The 22,070-nt window shown below is 37.2% G+C and overlaps 1 long non-coding RNA gene across 1 annotated transcript in view; it reads right to left on the reverse strand.

Annotated features, from left to right (window-relative positions):
* LOC141511376 (uncharacterized) overlaps nt 1–21,768 on the reverse strand; it is a 33,009-nt gene extending 11,241 nt beyond the window's left edge. Inside the window, exon 1 of the long non-coding RNA XR_012475313.1 lies at nt 21,615–21,768. This is a non-coding gene — a long non-coding RNA (uncharacterized LOC141511376). The remainder of the gene's footprint in view (nt 1–21,614) is intronic.
* Nucleotides 21,769–22,070: the final 302 nt, after the last annotated feature.

Here is a 22,070-nt window from a genome sequence, read left to right on the forward strand (position 1 = left end):
CATAAATAACACATTTCATAACTAAATCAGCATTCCAATGGCTTAGTCCTATACTCTCACTTTGCTTTCTATCTGAGTTTGGCTTAACCACTTTATATCACAAAATCTAATGCTATCATTTCTCTATACATATACCTATTTCTGCCCACCCTCTCTTTTTTCTCTCTAGTCTCTGAGGAAGAGGCAGACCACTGATTTGCTAAGTCAACCAACCCCTCTACTTGTAAGCCTTTATCCCATCTTCTCCTATTCTACTACAGATGACTCCCCATAATCATCCACTCTCTCTGAAACTGAAATCGCTTCCTATTTCCTGCCTGTTTTTATGCTTAAAAGAATTCTCACTTGGACCTGCCTTCAAACTATAGTCCTAAGTCTTTCCCCTCTTTCACAACCAAACTCACAGGGGTGGAAGTGGGAGACTGTCTACATCAACTACTTTCATTTCTTCTTTTCTCACTTATTAGCCCTTTGCAATCTGACTTTTTGAATTCTTTACAACTGAAACTGCTTCCTCTAATAGTTCCAGTGATCTCTTAGCTGTCAAATCCAGTGGCCTCTTCTCTCTTGGTGACTTCATCCTTCTTGACCTCTGTAGCTTCTGATACTATTGACCATCCTCTCTGGCTGGCTTGTCTTTCCTCACTGAGGTTTTTTTTTTTGTTTGTTTTGTTTTTTAGGTTTTTGGCAATGGGGTTACGTGGCTTGTCCAAGGCCACACAGATAGGTAATTATTAAGTGTCTGAGGTTGGATTTGAACTCAGGTACTCCTGACTCCAGGGCTGGTGCTCTATCCACTGCCCCACCTGGCCCCCCCAGCCCTGAGTTTTCTTGACATTGTTTTCTGTGTTCTTCTCTTGTATGAACACTCCTTCTGAGTCTCCTTGGCAGGATTTTCATTCATACCATTCCCTGGTACTTGGGAATGTACAACACTGTTGGGTTCCCAGTGTTTTCTCACTTCTCTTCTCTTTCTCCCATGAACTTCTAAATATTAGTTATCATCACAATGCAGAAGATTTTCAGGCCTTCATGACCAGCCTTGAGCTCTTTTTTTTTTAGGTTTTTGCAAGGCAAATAGGGTTAAGTGGCTTGCCCAAGGCCACAAGCTAGGTAATTTTTGAAGTGTCTGAGGTCAGATTTGAACTCAGGTACTCCTGACTCCAGGGCCCGTGCTCTATCCACTGCCCCACCTAGCCACCCACAGTCCTGAGTTCTATCCCACATCACTGACTCCATTTTAGACACAGTAAACTGAAGTCCTGTAGACACCTCAAATCCAAAAAACTCACTATCTTTCCTCTAAATGACTTCCATTTCCGCACTTACCTACATTTCTATTGAACGTTATTTCTATCCTTCTGCTAATCTTCATCATTCTTTGACTCCACAGATCCAGTCAGTTGTCATATGTTATCAATTCTACTTACTCAAAACTCAACCTGTCCTTTTTCTCCCCTTTCACAAGACTCAAACCTTAGTTAAGGTCTTCATCACCTTTCACCTGGACCATTCATTGCATTAACTCCTAATTGGCCTCCATGCTTCATGATTCTTTCCATTCCAATCTCCACATAAGGGATATTCCTAAGTCATTTGTCTGACCATAGGCTGAAGAAGGTCCAGTGATTTTTGATTGTCTTTGTGATCAAATATAAGTTTTCTGTTATCTCTCTGATCAATTACAAATTCCTCTATTTGGCATTTAAATCTCTTCACAGCCTGGCTCCAAACTACATTACTTTCTTTCACATATTCTATGATCCAACACTGGCTTTCTTATTGTTTCTCCCACAGAACATCCCTCTTCCATTTCTTTTTCATCACCCAGGCCATAATGTCAGTATCTGTAAAGATCCTCTTCTCCCTTAACTTACACCTTGCTTCCTTTGAAGCTCAATTCAAGTGCCACCTCCTATATGAGGCCTCTTTAGCTGTTAATGTACAGCCAAAATTACTTTTTTTGTAACATTTCCATTTGTACATATTCTTGAGGGCAGGGACTATCTCATTTTTTTATCTGTGTCCCTAATGGCACACAATGAAAAACTGAAATGAATAAACTCCTCTTGATTGATTGAGGTGAGGTAAGAGATCATTCTAAGTATCATTAAATTCCTTATAATGAATACAGCAAGGAGGCTAGTTTGGCTGAAACAGTCTGAGAAGGGAGATAGAGTATATAATTAGTTTGGTAAGAAAGGCAGAAGTTAGATTATGAAGGGCTTTAAATAGCAGACAGGCAGGGTGGCTAGGTGGTGCAGTGGATAGAGTGCTGGCCCTGGAGTTAGAAGTACCTGGGTTCAAATCCAGCCTCAGACACTTAATAATTACCTTAAGTGGCCTTAGGCAAGCCACTTAACCCCATTTGCCTTGCAAAAAAAAAAAACCCTAATAAAAATAATAAAATAGCAAACAGGGGAACTTGTATGTCATCCTAAAGGGAATAGAGATTCATTGAAGCTTCTATAGCAGGTGAGTGCCATGGTTGGTCCTATACTTTAGGGTTATTTGGCAGCCTTATAAACTAGCTTCTTCTAACCCTTCCAGTCTTCTCACCTATTAATCTCCTCCACATACTCCCCAATGACCCTGGCCTTTTTTTGCTGTTCCTCATACTCAACACTTCATCTTATGGCTTGAGATTTTATAGCAAATGTCTTAGATAAAAGTTTACTTTATCAAACTTATAGAGAACTGAGCCAAATTTATAGAGATAGAAGGTAAATGGTCAAAGGATATGAACAGGAAGTTTTCAGAGGAAGAAATCAAAGCAAACAATAGTCACATAAAAAAATAACTAATATTACAGAGATTGAGTAAAACAACTCTGAGGTTCCACTGCATACCCATCAGATTGCCTAAAATAGTAGAAAAATAATACAACACATGCTGGAGGGAATGTGGGCAAAAGCACTAATGCAATGGGGTTTTTTGTTTGTTTTTGGGAGGTTTTTTTAGGTTTTTTTGCACTAATGCAATGTTAATGGAGCTATGAACTAGTTCAGCTATTCTGGAGAACAATTCAGAAACTATCTCCAAAGGGTTATGAAGCTGTGCATATCTTTTGATCCAGCAATATCACTAAACGTCAAGGAGATCAAAGTATCCATATGTACAAAACTTGATAGCAACTCTTTTTATGGTGGAAAATAATTAGACATTAAGGGAATGCCTATTAATTGGGAAATGGCTAAAAAAATCATGGTCTCTGACTGTGATGGAGTATTATTGTGCTGTAAGAAATTATGAATTTTTTCACAAAAAACCTGGGAAGACTTGTATGAACTGACTGAAAGTGAAATGAGAACAAGTAGAATAATCTATATAGTAACAACCATATTGTAATAATAATCAGCTATGGAAGACTAAGTAACTAATCATTACAATGACCATATCACAATTCCAATACATTCATGAAGCAAAATGCTATCTACCTCCAGATAAAGAACTGATGGACTTTGAGTACAATGTGAAGTATACTTTTTCCCTTTCTCCTTTGATTTTTTTTTTACCAGAACATGGCTAATGCATGAATATGTTTTGCATGACTTCATCTGTACAATGAATTTCATATTTCTTGCCTTCTGAATGGATAGACAGGTGATAAAGGGAGAGAACTGGAACTTAAAATAAAAAGAAAATTAAAGTATCAGAGCCATATAGTAGTGTAGCAGGAGAACTCTGGTCACAGAGAAATATTGCAATCTTCTTTTTTATAAGGGAAACAGATCTTGTGATTTTTTTCTGAACTATTTTAAAAGTGTTGACTTTTGTAGTAATAAGTCTGACAACCCCTATATATTCCTGTATCTTTAATCCTAAGCCACTCTGAGGTCCACAGTAGCTGCCCATATGTTTGACCTTGGTCATGCCCTTGGGGGCAGAAGATGCTACTCATGTGCAGTAAATGCTAACTCACACCAAGTGTTAATTAAGCACCTCCCCTGGAGTATGTGCTGTAGACTGCCTCACAGGCCAAAGTGTTAAACCACTCCTCAAGCACTGCCCTTGCTCCTCCCTCCACAAAAAGTGTACTTAAGGAGTCATAGCCTCATCATCACCCCTTTTTTTCTGCACAGCTCAGCTAAGGAAGCAGGCAGCCTTGTTCACTACTGAGAATTCTCCACATGGCTATATTTCTTAAAAACCTTAATCAGGGGCAGCTAGGTGGTGCAGTGGATAAAGCACCAGCCCTGGAGTCAGGAGGACCTGAGTTCAAATGTGACCTCAGACACTTAATAATTACCTAGCTGTGTGGCCTTGGGCAAGCCACTTGACCTCATTGCCTTGGGGAAAAATATTAAAAATAAAAAAATTCCTTAATCTTCTATGAGATGTTTGACTAGTTTTCTCAATCACTTGTCTATTATTTATTGGCTGCAACTTTTAATAAATCTTTTCCTCTTTTTACCCTTACACAATACCACAGATCTCCAGGTTCTGTTAATTCTTTACCAAATGAGCCTATCTCCAGGCTAGGGAGCCTAGCAACATAAGTGCTCTTTGAATTGCAGTACTAAAAAAATGAGAGGTAAAGGATAACATGTAAAGAAGGTGATTAGGTCACCTTTTCTAGGAGTTTGTTAAGAATAGAGGGAGAGATGTAAGACAATACTAGAGGGTATTGAGTCAAATAAAGGCTTTTTTTAGAAGATGAGAAAATGTGGATATATTAGTCAGGAATTGGAAAGGAATCATTGTCTAAGAAGTAGTTGAAAATTAGGGAAAGAGAAGAAATAATTGAAGAGGCAAACCTCCTAAAGAAGACCAGAGGGAATGAAAACAAAGGCACTAGTAGAAGGGTTACTGTAAGCAAGGATTAAAAGTTGCCTCATGCTTTCTGTTTTACCTGTTTCATTTCTCCTATGGGTCTACTTCACTCACACACCCACTACCCTTGTTTAGTCTCTCATCACCTCTGTCCTAGACTATTGCAATAGTCTGTTGGTTTCAATTCAGTCTGTCTTTCATTCAGTTGCCAAAATGATTTTCCCCAAATATAGATTTGACTGTGTCATTCCTCTACTCTAGAAACTGCAATGGCTTGCTATTGTGTCTTGGATAAAACATAAAGTCCTTTGTTTTGGAATATAGCAAGAACTTAATGTTTGGGTTTTTTTTTTTTCTGTATTGCCCAACTCCACACAGATTTTCCTTGTTTGTGGATCTGATTGCTATTTCCCCACTCTATAAATTTCAACGTCTCTCTGTTATGTCTAGGATCAATTATAAAGTCATTTGTATTACTTTCCAAACAAATAAATATTTATTGATACCCTATGAGTGCATGTGTGTGTGTGTGTGTGTGTGTGTGTGTTTGTATCACTTAAATTTCCCCCTGTATTTTCCCATCCCCTTCTAGAGAGCCCTTCCCATATATCAAAGAATTTTTAAAAATCAATTTAATTAATCAGTACATCAAAAAAAAAATCTGAAAAGACATGCAGTGTTCCATATATTGAACCTCCTATCTTTGCAAAGGAATGAGAGGTATTTTTTCATATCTCTTATTTGGGATCACACTTGTTCTTTGTAATTTTGTGACATTCTTTTTTCAATTTTGTGGTGTTTGTCTTTTCCCTTTATATTGTTACAGTTATTGTGTACATTGATTTCTTTGTAACTCTGCTTTCTTCACTTTGTATCAGTTCATGTGTGTCTTTCCCCATGCTTCTCTATATTCATCATATTTATCATTTCTTACAGTACAGTAGTAATTTTCATTACATTCATATACCACAATTTATTTTACAGTTCACTAGTTGATGGGCTTCTACTTTGTTTCTAGTTCTATGCTACTACAAAAAACACTTCTAAATATTTTGGTGAATGTGGGAATTCTTTTAAATTGATGACTTCCTTGGGGGTAAATGACTGGAAGTGAAATCTTTGGATCAAATGGTATGGTAAGTTAGCAGAGACAATTTTTTGCCTTTGTGTTTTCAGAGCTTAGTATAAAACCTAGTACAAAATACTTAATGCTTGTTAATTCATTGCTGAAACATTTTTCTTTGTTGTAAAAGAAGGTTCTATAGTATTCTGAAGTAATAGTGATATTAAAAGTATCAATAAATCTATATCAAGTATGCTCTAGTTATTCAAATAAACTCCATTTCCTCAGGATTCTCTGGAACCTGAGGGATTAGGATGCCTCCGTGCCATTGACTCAAGCCCACACAGGCCATGTCCCCTCAAAGATAGGACCTAATCAGTGACTAGCATCTCAATTTCATTTAACTTCTTATCAACAATTGGATTTACAAAGGAATATTTACTTCAAAGATAAGGCAAGGGCAACTACAGAACAAACATTTCCCCGGCCACCTTCTCCCTATATCACTGCAGTCTTTTTTTTTTTAAGGTTTTTGCAAGGCAAATGGGGTTAAGTGGCTTGCCCAAGGCCACACAGCTAGGTAATTATTAAGTATCTGAGACGAGATTTGAACCCAGGTACTCCAGACTCCAGGGCAGGTGCTTTCTCCACTGCGCCACCTAGCCGCCCCACTGCAGTCTTTTGAAGGAATAGGTTTAAAACAACTCAGTTCTCATATAGCACTGATTCCACCAAGTTCACATCCAAAGATAGCAAAGGTGGAAGAGTCTTTACCTCAGTCACTGATTGGCTGGGGTTCAAAGGTTACTCCAGGAAGATGCACTTTGCTCCCCAGTACTGACTGCAAAACCTAGCCAACTCCAATAGTTCACTCTTCCAACCTTTTGCAGGGACTCCAGTCCTTTTAAACCAATGGCCAAAGATTGAGGCCAAGGTTTTGGGAGGTCAACTGATTTCAGAAGGGGGAAAACCCTAAAACTTCTCTTCACGTTAGACCACACAAATTAAGAAATCCCAAAGATTCCTCAGAAGAGAATAATACTGAGGAAAAAGAGAAAATGGCAAATGACTACAGACCTTTTACCATATTAGTTGCCTTATATAAAGCTATGAATGCTCCATGGTTTCTCTTTATATATCTTTAAGATTCTCCCAGAAGCAAGGTTCCTTCTTTCCTCCACCTGAAAAAGTTGCATCATCAGAGAAGCTAATGGGTTCTGTGTACAATGTGGGGTCAGATTTCCATTACAAAACATACTTTAGAAGACAATCACATATTGACTTCAGCTAGAACTAGAAATAAAAAACATTCAATCTCATAAACCCTTATTAAACATAATATGCCTGTTTTACTTGCAGTGAAGATACAAAAATAAAATGTGAAACAGTTCCTATGCTCTGAAGCCGACATTTTACTTGGGGGATAAACAATATTCTCCCTAAAAAAAAAGGCTAGAAGCAAAATTTGAGAGAACCATCTCACAGTACTGAAGAAGAAAGAGAAAGTATTGAATTAAGTCTGGAAGGCCAACACATGCATTTCTAGGGCTGGGCTGGTATCAGTGAAGGCAAAGAAAGGATTGGGATGAGAGTGGGGACATGATGTGTCAAGTTTTCTGGGAACAGCCAACTTGCCTTGAAGGTAGGAGTGGAGGAGTGATTCAGAATAACCTTGAAAAGGTAGGTTGGAGCCAAACTGCAGAGGCCCAAATAATAAACTTAGTCATCTCAAAAAATAAAACAAACCCCATTCTATTTATGACTTCATTTGCCAAAGTAATCAGCAAATATTTATTCCTTTGACTGAAGCACACACAAGAGCTATGACCCTCACTAAAAATCAAATATCCTTGGGAGTTTACAATTCCTTTAATATCAATCACTTTTACCTATTTTGTGATCAAGGATGGGGGCCAACAAGGTTTAGTAGAAAGAGTATCTGGCTTAGACACTGGAAACCTGGTCGTCAAATCCCCTTCTCCCTTCCTCACTTAACTTTGTGAACTTAAGCAAGTCAGTAACCTTGATGTTCCTAAGGTACCTCCCTAGGACTCACCTACTTTCTTGCCCTTACCTAGGGCAGCTAGGTGGCTCAGTGGATAGAGCACTGGTCTTTCAGTCAAGAAGATAGGAATTCAAATCCAGTCTCGGAAACTTGACACTTAATAGCTGGGTGACTTTGGGCAAGTCACTTAACCCTTATTACCTTGAATTCAGGACTACCTCCATTTATCCTGATTCATTTCTGGCCACTGAATCCAAAAGATTTTGAAGGAGAAAGTGAGACTGGTGACTTAGCATCAAGTCATGTGCATGTCATGGCATCACCTGTCTGATGTCATTCATTATCTTCTTTAAGAACAAAGGACAAACATCACCTACTAATGATTTCTTCAACACCTGTGGTAGTACATCTTTACTCTTTGAAGTTGCATAAATAAGTTTATCAGACCCTTTCCTTGGAGCAGATTTTGAAAAGAAGGAAAGCAGAGTTAATTCAAATTTTTTATGGGCTTTAAAGTTTACTGATAGTAAGTGAGGGTATCCAGTAGAACTTATGATACTTATTAAATGACTGTTTTAAGATTTGCTGAGTTCTTATATTGACTATCTTTAATAAATTATCTTTAATAAAATATTGACAGTTAATATTTATATACTGCTTTAAGTTCTGCAGAGTACTTTATAAATATCTTGTCTGATCCTCACAACAATACTGGGAGGTATTTACTATATTCTCATTTTACAGATGAGAAGACTGAGGTTAAATGATTTGCTTGTGTCACATAGCTATCAAGTGTCATAGAATGGATTTGAACTAAGGTATTCCTCATTCTAGGTCCAACACTGTTCACATCACTTTTTTACCCTAATGACAGACCTGTTAGGAAAATAGTGTTAGAATCAATCAATCAATCAATATAAAGTTATTAAGCACCTATTATATGCCAGTCACTATACTAAACAATGGGGATATAAAAAGAGGTAAAAACAAACCTTGACCAAGGCATTTATAGTCTAACAGGAGAAACAAAAGAGAAGACAACACACAAACATAAATAAATAAAGTAAAATGTACATATAATTTATGGGATAAATTTATATATGCAATATATACATATATAATTTATAGGATAAATTAAGAAATAACTAATAGAAGGATTAAGGTATTCTAGTTGGGAAAATATTGCTGTAAAAGATGGAATTTTAGTTGGATCTTAAGGATGTCAGCACAGCAGTAGCAGAACAGAGGGGGAACAACTTCCAGGCAAGGGGGAAAGACAGAGAGAATATCAGGAGCCAAGAGATAGTGGGTCTTCACTAGAGTGAAGAATATATAGCAGGAGTAAGATAGAAGCCTAGAAAGGAGGCTAGGCTAAATACCAAAACAGAATATTTAGAAGCAGATCTTACTAGTTATGTGATCTTGCATAAGTCATTTAACCTTCTCAATCTCAGTTTTCTTACAAGTCTATAAGAGAAGTATTAGTCTGTTACTATGATTACTAGTACTTAGACTGAGACTCATAGAAAGGAAAAAAATACAAAAAGAAGAGACCAGAGACACAGAACACAAACTTTCCTTTATTTACAAGCAGGCAAATTAGTTTAAATCATCATAGTTTAGTTAGCCTCTGCTGCTGACTGCTCTGGACACCCAGAAGTCCTATGAAGCAAGAATTAGAAGAGAAATTCTGAGTCAGTTCAAAGGAACCTGCTGGAGCTTAGCCAAAATTCTTGCAGAGTTCTCTAAGAGAACATGAGAAAGCTGGCCCTGTTGTTAGAGTCTCTCTTGTCCTGGACCTGGGGACCTCCCTACCTGGTGGAGGGTGTGATTCTGCTCCTCTCTTGTCTAAAGAACTTCCATTCAGTATGGACTGATTAAACAGTTGTTGATGTCCTTGGATGTTCAGAATGGAAGAATTTTAAACAGCTGCTCCTTTTTAATATGCACTTCCTCTTTGGTTTTAATTATTTTGTTCCTACATTTTCCCTTTCAATTTACTAAAATCTAGAAATGTAATTAGAGCGAGAGGCCAGGCTCAGAGAAAGCTGCCAGGATTTCTACGGCATGATTAAATATACCAGGCATCCCTTTAGTGTGGGGCTGAAAAACAAGATTCTCATTATTATCTTTCCCTTATCCAGGGAAGAATCTGCACTATGCACAGATACGAATTATTGAAAATGCAGCACTAATTAAAAATGCACCCAGGCTTTTGATGAAGGGTGGGGGGGAGAGCATACCACAAAATGAAATTATTTTATTATTTCATCCTCTGGCTATGGAAAAAAATTTGTTTTGTTACTGCAACAACAAACAAAAAAATTACAAAATCTGCGGGTCCACAAGAGGGACTTAATAAGCCTTTTATCCAGGCAACAGTCAAACACACAAAGGCAGGCAGTTTACTGATGGGAAACAAACAGTACAACTCATTTTCTTTTTCCCAAGGAAAGGCTTCAAACTGCTTATCAATAGATCTGGGCTCTTCCTGATCCCCATCAGTCTCAAATGCAAGTATCTAATATCTATCATAGGTAATGGGGATCATTGGTCCCATTTAACTGATGTGGAGAGAAAGCTCCATTTTACCAAGACTGTAAGCAAAGTGGAAGCAAGAAGGTTCATTGATTGACCAACAATTTCAACTGACCTAGTAGAGTCTTGGTTCTGCCTTTGATTTGCTGTGTTATTTAGGACAATTAACTTTTGCTTCCTGACCTCAGTGCAAAGCAGTAACTAGGACAGGGTGTCTGGGACTTTACCCAGGGTTCTGTAATGTTCAGCTTGCTAGCAGCATAGTACCAAGAAGTGTGCATTTCCTCCTAGCCCAGGAGACTGAACCACAAGGGATTTCATCCCGGAAGTGATGGCCCCAAGAGATGACAGTTTTTCCTATTCAGGATATACTTCTTCAAGTAGCCACTTCCCCTCACAACTCTTTGCTCACTCTATTTGAACAAATTTCTTTTATGAGTCAATTTCATATTTTCAACAGCTTTCCTATATGCCCTCTTCTCTCTTCTACAATTCTTATAACATCAAGTTGATTATTGCAATAGCCTGCTGGTGGATCTGTCTGCCTCAAATCTCTCCCAACCCTAATCTGACCCCCATTTAGACACTAAAGTGATTTTCATAAAATACAGGTCTGATCATTTTACCCCTCTATTCAATAAATTCCATTAGTTTCCTATAACTTCTAGGAACAAGTATAAAATGTATCATTTGACATTCAAGGCCCTTCATAATCTAATTTACTCTTCCCTTTCCAGTTTTCTTACCCCTTACTACAGATACTCATCATTCCAGGGACAATGGCCCCCAGAAGTTTCAAGAACAAGACACATCTCAGCTCTTGGCTCTCCTTCTTCTCCCTCACCCCCACCCCACCCCCAATTCCTGAAATGTTTTCTCTCCTCAGTTTACACTACTGACCCTCTCCAGATTCCTTTAAGCCATCATTAAATGATTCTACAGAAGGCCTTCCCAAACCCCTCTTAATTCCAGTGTCTTCCCTCTGTTAATTATTTGTTTCCTATTTATTCTGTATATAGTTTACTTTGTATGTAATTGTTTGCATGTTGTCTTCTTTAATAGATTGTAAGTCCCTTGAGGATAGGAGTTACTTTTTGCTTTTTTTTTTTGTATCTCTCAGTGCTTAGCATAGTGTCTGACACATGGTAGGCACTTAGTAAATATTGATTATAGCCCCTTGGTGTCTTGGAAGCAGTTCTAAAGGCTCTTAAGAGAACATTGTTTAATTATTTTTTTAATGTTAGCACTTGCACCTTCAAAACTTGCAAACAGTACAAATTAGGGCTCGATTTATTGTTTTGTTGATTGTTGAAGTTTAAGAAGGTAAAGGATAAAATGTGGAAATGCAGATTACACTTAAAAGTCTGCATAATTTCCCCTTGAGAATTAGTTAATATTTACGCTGACTGTACCTCAGTATCCTCATCTGTGGAGTGAGAGAATTATACTGGATAATCTCAAAGGATACCCCCACACACTTTTAAAAGAGTTCTGTGCTAACCTCTGGTAATATGAAAGGCAGTGTACAGATAATAATCCTCAGTCTCTCCCAATTCAGGTGACATTATTGGATAGTCACTTAATCCATTTAGGGAGGCAGGGAGGGAAGAGAAGAATGGAGGAAAGAGAAGAGAGAGGCAGAGAGATAAAGAGAGACACAGAAAGAAGGAAGGTAAGAGAAAGATGGAGGGGGCAGAACTTGGTTGAAAAGGGGGGGGGAGAAGACATTTCTCAATATTATAAAGGAAATATGGTCCCTTCTTCCCAGAGGTACTAGTCAATTGGAAAAAAAGATTTACATACCTAAGACTGAGTTTAAAAAATCCTGAACCAAGGAAGGGCAGAACAGGTGAATACTTATAAGATAATATGATGTTGTCCTGGAAAGAGTACTAGGAAAAGTTAGGAGACGTGTCCAAATCCTGGCTTTGTTATTTTCTTACCACTTATGTGTCCTTGGGCACCTGATGTTATCACTCTGTGTTATCTTAGGGACTAGAAACAGAAGGACAAAGTAGAAAGAACTTTGACTTTGAAACCAAAGGATGGATTTTGGCTCTTTTAGGTGATGCTGCAAGAAAGACCTGGCATCAGGAAAATGAGTTCAGATCTTAGAAACTTACTGTGTGATCCTGGGTAAGTCACTTAACCCTATTTGCCTCAGTTTCCTCATCTGTCAAATGAGTTGGAGAAGGAAATGGTAGACTACTCCAGTATCTTTACCAAGAAAACCTCAAATGGGGTCATGAAGAGTCAGACATGACAAAAGACTAAAGAACAATAACAACATTGTTATGTCAGGTAAGTTTCAGGCTTTTAAGACCTCAGTTTCTTTATCTGTGGAATGGAAGAGTTAGAACAGATAATCTCTCAGTTCCATTTAACCTCTAAATCTATGATCCTACAATCTTTAACAATCAAACCCTTGGATTCATTGATGAGGATAGTGTCTTCCAGTTCTAAATTTTTTTTTATGAAAGAAAGATTTTATTTACTTTGAATTTTACAATTTCCCCCCTAATCTTGCTTCCCTGCCCACCCACTCCCCATAGAAGGCAATCTGTTAGTCATTACATTCTTTCCATGGTATACATTGATCTAAGTTGAATGTGATGAGAGATAAAGTATAAGAGATAGCAAAATTACATATTAAGATAATGATTTTTTTTAAATTAAAGGTAATAGTTTTTGGTCTTTGTTCAAACTCCACAATTCTTTCTCTGGATACAGATGGTATTCTCCATCACAGATACCCCCATATTGTGCCTGATTGTTGCACTGATGGAATGAGCAAGTCCATTGAAGTTGATCATCACTCTCATGTTGCTGTTAGGGTATACAATGTTTTTCTGGTTCTGCTCATCTCACTCAGTATCAGTTCATGCAAATCCTTCCACACTTCACTGAATTCCCATCTCTTCTGGTTTCTAATAGAACAATAGTGTTCCATGATATACCACAGTTTGTTAAGCCATTTCCCAATTGAAGGACATTCATTTAATTTTCAATTCTTTGCTACCACAAACAGGGCTGCTATGAATATTTTTGTGCAAGTGATGTTTTTATCCTTTTTCATAATCTCTTCAGGGTATAGACCCAGTAGTGGTATTGCTGGATCAAAGGGTATGCACATTTTTGTTGCCCTTTGGGTATAATTCCAAATTGCTCTTCAGAAAGATTGGATGAATTCACAGCTCCACCAACAATGTATCAGTGTCCCAGATTTCCCAAATCCCTTCCAGCATTGATCATTGTCCTTTCTGGTCATATTGGCCAGTCTGCGAGGTGTGAGGTAATACTTCAAAGATGCTTTAATTTGCATTTCCCTAATAAACAGTGATTTAGAGCAATTTTTTCATATGACTATGGATTGCTTTGGTTTCCTCATATATAAATTGTCTTTGCATGTCCTTTGACCATTTGTCAATTGGGGAATGGCTCGCTTTTTTAAAAATTTGACTGAGTTCTCTGTATATTTTAGAAATGAGTCCTTTGTCAGAAATACTAGTTGTAAAAATTATTTCCCAATTTACTACAATTTTTAATCTTGGTTACAGTGATTTTTGTCTGTGCAAAAGCTTTTTAAATTTAATGTAATCAAAATTGTCTAGTTTGTTTTTAATGATGTTCTCTATCTCTTCCTTGGTCATAAACTGGTTCCCTTTCCATAGATCTGACAGGTAAACTATTCCTTGATCTCCTAGTTTGCTTATAATATTGTTTTTTATGTCTAAATCCTGTATTCATTTTGTTCTTATCTTGGTACTGGTTCTAAATCTTAAGCAGTCATAGGACTGCAGTAAACAAAACAAACAAATTACATTAGTGTTGGTAAGGGTAGAGATGAAGGTTGAACAGATAATAGAATTAATGTTAGAGTGAATGGTGATAAATGCCCTCCTCTTCATTCTCACAGCCTTTAAACCTTCATCATGGTCTTGCCTGGACCATTAAAATAATGATCCTAATTGGTTTGCTTGTCTACAATTTCCCCCCTTCTCCAACTTATCCCCAGGATAGCTTATCAAATTAATAGGATAAAGATAAGAATAAGAATTTTATCTATCATTTTAACAAAATAGAAAAGTCTCTAACAATGTATCTTCTTAGGACCTTGAGAGGTTAAATGATTTACTCAGGGTCACACAGTCAGTATTTATCAGGGGTAGAACTTAAACTCAGGTGTCACTTTTTCCAAAATTAGCGATGTTTAACATGCCAGGCTATCTCTTATGGATTTTCCCTAAAATAACACAGATTTGACTCTGTAACTTCACATCTTCAGTTCCCTTTATCACCTCAAAAATCTTCAAAGGTCAGCTAATGCCTTTAGAATTTAATACAAACTCTTGAGTCTGACATTTAAAGCCCGTCTTCACAATCTGGTTCCACCTACTTTCCCAGTCTGATTTCATAGCACTTCCCTTAAACCAGGAATTCTTAACCTTTTTTTGTGTTATGTACCCCTTTGATAGTCTGGTGAAGTCTATGAGCCTCTCTTCAGAAGAATGCTTCAAATACATAAAATAAGGGGAGGCTAGGTGGTACAGTGGATAGAGCACAGGCCCTGGAGTCAGGAGTACCTGAGTTCAAATCCGTCCTCAGACACACTTCAAAATTACCTAGCTGCGTGGCCTTGGGCAAGCCACTTAACCCCATTGCCTTGCAAAAAAAAAACTAAACCCCCCCCCAACAAAAAACAAATATATAAAATAAAACACAAAAGAAATCCATATGTTATAATAAAGATGTGAATTTTTTTCCCATCCAAATTGTAGGCCACATTTAAGAATTCTTGCCTTAAAAACACTTTCTGTTCCAAAGTGTCTTCCTAGGAGGCAACCCTCTTATATTTCTTTGTGAAGGCTAACTTTTAGACTTTAATATCTTCCTGGAGGAAATTTTTTCATCTCTGATTTCTACCTTTTCCTGGAGAAAAGTCCCTCCTGATAAGTTTTTTTTGGTAATCCTATATATTTATTGTATTATTTATTGGAAATGAACTGAAAGGACCCAAGTAGTGCCTGTAGCCTGCTTTTGATGATGGGTAGAGTCTGCCCACTGAAGGCTTCTGAATTACTCAGGTCTTTTGGAAACCGTTGGTGACTTGACCATGAATGAAATCTGGTTTTTGAATTGTTCTGGAGGCACCAGGAGGCATCACTTCTTTGAACTTGACTGGATCCAACACTCCACAGTCCTGTTTGTCTGTGATGTTTTCTGATACCAGGTTTTCCATAGAATTTCACTCCCATCATGTTCTATTCCCTGGATTCCCACCTAAACCAGGGTTTTGAGTATTTTGTATATTTTTTATTGTTCATTTTCATGCCTCACTCCTTGATTTAATTTGTTATTTTCTGGGGGCATTTTGTCAGATGGGAGGACAGAATTCTGCATTAGCTTGGCTTGGAATCAAAACATGCACAGTGGAGCCTCCCTTTGGGAAAAGAAAGGGGATGTAGCTTGATTTATCATTGATATTTGAAGATTTTGAGAGGGGCAGTTTATTTTCTTGAACTTAGAATTTGCCATGTCCTGGATCAAGAACACATTAGTTTATTTATATGACATAGGTGATTTTCCTTTAGTGATGGGAGGTGGACTGGTGGGAATCCAAGACAGGGAATCAAGTCAACAAACATGTATTAAGTGCTTATTAAGGGTTAGATACTGTGCTATAATAAGCATTGGGCAAAGAAAGGCAAAAGATAGTCCCTGCTCTCAAGGAGCCCATGTCCTAATAAAAGAAACATCATGCAAATAATTATGTAGCACCAAAAATGCTAAATAAATTTGAGGTAATTCTGAGAGAAGGTACTATGTGACTAGAAAAAAACTTCATGTAGAAAGCAGGATTTTAGGTGAGATTTTGAAGGAAGCCAAGGGAAACCAGGAAGCAAAGATGAAGAGGAAGAGAATGAAAACCTTTTTTTCTATATAAAACAAAACAAATTTCTGCCTCTTCCCTCCCCTCCACCCTCCATTCCAACTCTTGAACTAAGAAGGCTTTCATGAACTTTGGAGGTCATCTAGAGGATTTCTCATTTCTCTTCTAGCAGTGCTTAACTGACAATAGTCTACAAATCCTATTTGGACTCATGGATTTGAATTGTTTCCTTGGTGTCCCATCAGTCTCGAGAAAATCTAATAGCAATGCTTGCCTATGTGAAATCAAATTGGATCTGATAAGGAAAGCAGAATATATCCCTTTACAAAGAAGAGCCCATATAATAGAAAAGGAGCATCTCAATTCTGCCAGCAGGAACTCTGTGTTAATCCTTTGCCATATATATTCCCTGAACTTGAACTCACTTCCTCTGGGACCCCCTTTGTACCAATGAGGACAAAGTGTCAAGTACTTGGTGGGGAATGTTTAATACTAATTTATCAACTTTAAATACCCATAATTTAAATGTAATTAGGTCTGACCAATTAAATGTAAGTCATATAATAATGAATAATAAAATATATTGGAAAAGTAAATCCTTCAACCCTTTAGGGCTATCCCTAGAGTCCTGAGAATACTTAATAACTATACTCTGGGCTCCTATCAGTGCAGATTGGAGTTGGGAAAGTATGTTCAGAATATAATGTTATTTAAGTAAGCAATACAACCCCTGCCCTCAAGGAATTTACATTCTAATAGGGGGAAATAATACATAAAGGGGAGTTAAAAGATGGAGTGGGTTATGGTTTTGTGGAGTCATGGTGTATATATGGCCAGGAAATGGCATGGAGGTCTATTTCTGGGCTAGAAAAGGTAAAAAGCTCACCTGTCAGAGTCTGACATACTCCAGATGGAATATAAGGTTCCAGTGGGTGTGTAAATGGGGAGGTGAGAGAGGGAGAGAATGAAAATAATGACTAGAGTACAGGCAGCATGGTATGCAGATGGTCAGAATTCAGCTTTGAAGCTTTGATCATAGAGGTCTGCTACAATGGACCCTGGAAATAATTTTATAGATGAAGAAATGGGCCCAAAGAAGTGGAATAGTTTACATGTAGCTGAAGAAATAGTAAGTAGCAAAGCCAAAATCTAAGTCCAGGTTACTCTGGATTAGACAATTTTTTTTAGCCATTCCCCAGTTGATGGACATTCCATTTAACTATGTAATTTTGGCTATTATGAAAAGAGCTACCATAAATATTTTTGTACATGTAAATCTTTTTCATCTTGAATTCTTTTAAATATAGGATTAATAATAATATAGCTAACTAGGTCAAAGTATATGCATAGATTGGCAACTTTTTTGTTATAGTTCCAAATTACCTTCCAGCTCCATCAACAATGCATTACTGTGTCTGTTTTCCCACAGCTGTCTGTTTTCTCACAGCTCCTCCAGCTTTTGACATCTTAGCAATTATGATGGGTGTGAGATGGAAAGTTGCTTTAATTTGCATTTCTTAATTACTAGTAATTTAGAGCATTTTTCACATAATTGTTGATATCTCAGATTTCTTCATTTGAAAACCACCTTTTAATATCCTTTGACCATTTTTCTATTGGGTAATAAATTTTAGTCTTGCAAATTTGAATCAGTTTCTATATGACTTGGAAATGAGACCTTTATCTGAGAAATTTGTTGTGGATTCCCCACCCCCATTCCAGTTCCTGTTATTCTTCTAATTTTTTTGTGCAAAAACTTTTTAATTTCATATAATCAAAATTATTCATTTTCTCTTATGTTTAGTCTTGAATTTGTCCCTTGTTCATAAGTCCAGAAGATGTTTTTTTCCTTATTCTTCTAAATGTTTATGATGTGATCTTTTATGCTTGAATCATGTACTCATTTGGAACTTATCTTGGTATATGGCATGAGGTGTTCTAAACCTAATTTCTGCCAGGCTGCAGTCCAGTTTTCATAGCAGCTTTTGTAAAATGATGAGCTTTACTCTAATGGGGAGAGGAGTATCTTTTTTTTTTTTTAAGTTTTTTTTTTGCAAGGCAATGGGGTTAAGTGGCTTGCCTAAGGCCACACAACTAGGTAATTTTTAAGTGTCTGAGGTTGGATTTTAACTCAGGTACTCCTGACTCCAAGGTCAGTGCTCTATCCACTGTGCCACCTAGCCGCCCCTAGGAGTGTCCTTTTTTATTGAGAATTTTTATTAACTATTTAGAAGAACATATAGTTTGGGGGCAGCTAGATGGCACAGTAGATAGAGCACTGGCCCTGGAGTCAGGAAGACCTGAGTTCAAATGCAGCCTCAGACAGTTAATAATTAATTACCTTTGCTGTGTGACCTTGGGCAAGTCACTTAATTCCATTGCCTTGTCAAAAAAAAAGAAAACATAGTTTATAGGCAATATAAAATTGGGATGTTAAATAGGATGTAAAATGACATAATAGCAATTATACAAGTCAACTTGATCACAGGTTCTTAACTAGTATAGAGCTATCCCATGATTGTAATTTTAGGTGTCATTTAGAGCAAAAATGCATAGAATAAGAATACAGTCATCCTGGGCCCCAGTATTCCCAATTCTGGAGCATGCATTGGGTTTTGATCTAACCCAAAGATGTTTTAGAACAACAATTGAGTTAAGTGATATATTCCTCCTCACCTCCCCCCCAAAAAACAAAACAAAACTGTGGCCTGGGATTGTATGAAAAAGAAACCAGTATTGACCACTTCTTGATTTTTTCCAGAAAGGAAGTAGGAACTGAAGACATGAAACCCTTGACTGTCATATTCATAGCTATGGAATCAGTCCTAAAGTAAATACTCCAGAGTCAATCTTTAAGGCTATAGTGATAGTTTGATAATCTGCTGCTATCCTCCACAGTGTAGGCCTGCTCAGCAAATATCTATGACCTGGCTCCTTACAAAACATCAAGGAGTAAAAGGAAAGGATAAAAGGGCATTTTCTGTTATTGACTTTGGATTTACTGAGCTCCATCTCTCACTTCTGGGCATTTTCTCTGCTGTATCCCATGCCTAGAACTCTCTCTCTCCATCTTTGTCTCTTAGCTTCCCTGGCTTTCTTTAAGTATCAATTAAAATCCCAACTTCTACAGGAAGGCTTTCCAAATCTCCCTTAATTCTAGTGTCCTTTCTCTGAAAATTATTTCCTGCTTTATCTTGAATATAGCTTCTTTGTACATAGTCATTTGCTTTTTGTCTTCCTAATTGATTGAGCTCCTCAAATTCAGGGAGTATTCTTTCCTCTTCATTGTATCTCTAGCTCTTGTGTTCAGTCATTTTTCAGTCATGTCTGACTCTTCATAACCTCATTTAATGTTTTCTTGGCAAAGATTATAGAATGGTTTCCCATTTCCTTCTCTAACCCATTTTATAGATGAAGAACTGAGATAGAGTTATAAATTGTCCAGTAAGTATTTGAGGCCAGATTTGAACTCAGGAAGATGAGTCTTTTTGACTCTAGGCTTGACACTGTCCACTAAATTACCTAACTGCCCTTGTGCTGTTTGATTGATTGATCATATATGACAAGACTGAAAGAAGGAAAAAAAAAAAGCAAAGATCCTCTCTCTCCCCTACCACAAAGAGACTACTGCAAAGGTAGTAGTATGTACTCTTCCTCTATTCTTGTCTATCCCTTATATTTAATCATTTAGACAGTATTTCCCTATGTCTCAACCATCAATTAATAGGCCTTGCCAGCTATCCCTAGCTGGCAAGTTTTCAAGAGTAACTTTTGAATGGGTAATAAGAATAACTTTTGAAGCTTGATACTGAGAGGTAAATTGGGTGCTAAAGCACAGAAGTCATGGCATAATTTCCTTCAGGAAAGGTAACTCTGACATACAAGTGGACATACCAGTGGATTTGAGCTTGGGGATCAGAAGGACTGGGTTGGAACCCATCTAAGACAATTACTGTATGATCTTGGGCAAGTCTTTTAATTTCTTTGAACTTTTCACAGTAATGCTTACCCATTTTACAGGTGAACAAAACTGGCTCAGAGACTTGCTCACCCAGCAAGTAAAATGGGGAAAATAATACTTAATAATATTACCTTACAGAATGGTTGTAAGGATCACATGAGATAATGTAGGTGGAGTGGGGTTTAATTAGAAAGGAGACCTCCACTTATAGTCCAAATGGAATCAGCTCAAAAATGGGATATAATACTCTAGTCAACAAACAAACCACTAGCTCTCACCCCTTTCATGACTCACTACCTTATTAAGTGTCATCCCATGTTCTGATAGTGTCTCAAAAATTAATAACAATGTGTAATTTCATTTGCTAATTAATCAAATTAGTTCTGAACTCCTTCATCAGTTTATAAGATAAACTGAAGAATTCTCTTTTCCGTAAGCTTTCTCTCTTCTCTTTCTCAAGCACCCTAATTTCAGAGACTTGATAATTTTTTTTAACAGTGCAAATGGATTGGTTTGGGATCCCTTTCCCTTTCCCTTTCTAATCCAACTCTTATCCATTCAAATTCTCACCAGTAGCTGCTAGAAAGTGGAGTCTACCAGATTGACTCAAGACATCTTTCTCTAATACCCTAGTCTGTCTTCTCAGATCTTACCAGAATCTTACCTTTCCAACAGTTATGTGCTTAAACCTCTCCAGTCCCCTAGATATGAGATAGACTTAGCTGTTCATGCCCATTGCTATCTACCCTTCCCCAGGACCCTAAGAACCCTGTGAATCTTGCTATTTATCTTATAGCTGCAGCTTAAGGATCACCAAGTTTTTCCATCTGCTCTGCAGCTGAACTCTTCTCCCCCAATTAGAATGAATTCTTTGAAGTACATGAATTCCCAGTTTGTATTAATAATACTTAACATATAATAACACTTCATGAATGCTTTTCCAATCCATATTTAAATATTTCGAAGCTATATCTCTGTAATTAAAATCATAGTCAGTTACCTCTCATCATCTGCTGTAATGTTTGACTTCTAAACTGTGGGAACACAATCCCACCATTCAGATCTTTCAGAAGATTGCTGAAAATATCTCATGAATTCTCTTCATCATGTTTCTTTATAAACATTAAATTAGATTTATCAAAAATATCTCTTTAATCTTTCTCAAAAGTAATTCTCTCAAGAAAAAAGTTTTCTAAAAAAGTCCTCTTATTCCTTTCTCTTTGTACCTCAGTCTCCTCCATATATGACAGTTAATAGTCACTCTAGGATGACAGTTAAACTATAACTTTCTCTAAGATTATTATTTACTCTTAATGACACCAATCAGAGTCCAAGTTTCTGTCAGAAAATAAGTTGACGTTCATTTACATTTGTAAAACATTACCTAGGCATCTATTGGAGTGGCATGCCAACATCTAGGGTCTCAATCAGATAAGAGGACTTGGTCTTCTTGAAGTCTGTGGTGGATCCAGGCAGCAGACAGAAACAGAAGGCATTATTTCATATATGCCCACAGTGCCTGGGGAGGATTGGCCATGTCATTTGATTTTCAGAGCATGAAGTTAAGATGGAACATATCTACCCATATACTTCTGAGGATAGTTAGAAGGATAGAGAATTTATTAAGTGCTTGTGTTGTGCCAGTACATTCTTTTTTTTTTTAATGTTTATATGTTTTATCTGTTCAAGGAGACTGTAAGATCCTCAAGGGCAATGGATCATATCTCATACTTCTTGATCCACATAGCATCTATTACTAAGTATTTATTGTTTGTAAGAATGATGATTGAAACATTACCCCAAATTATTTTGAGAACCATTCCAATGTAACTGCCCTAAT

The sequence above is a fragment of the Macrotis lagotis genome, chromosome 2, assembly GCF_037893015.1.
Source record: "Macrotis lagotis isolate mMagLag1 chromosome 2, bilby.v1.9.chrom.fasta, whole genome shotgun sequence".
Classification (NCBI taxonomy): domain Eukaryota; kingdom Metazoa; phylum Chordata; class Mammalia; order Peramelemorphia; family Peramelidae; genus Macrotis; species Macrotis lagotis.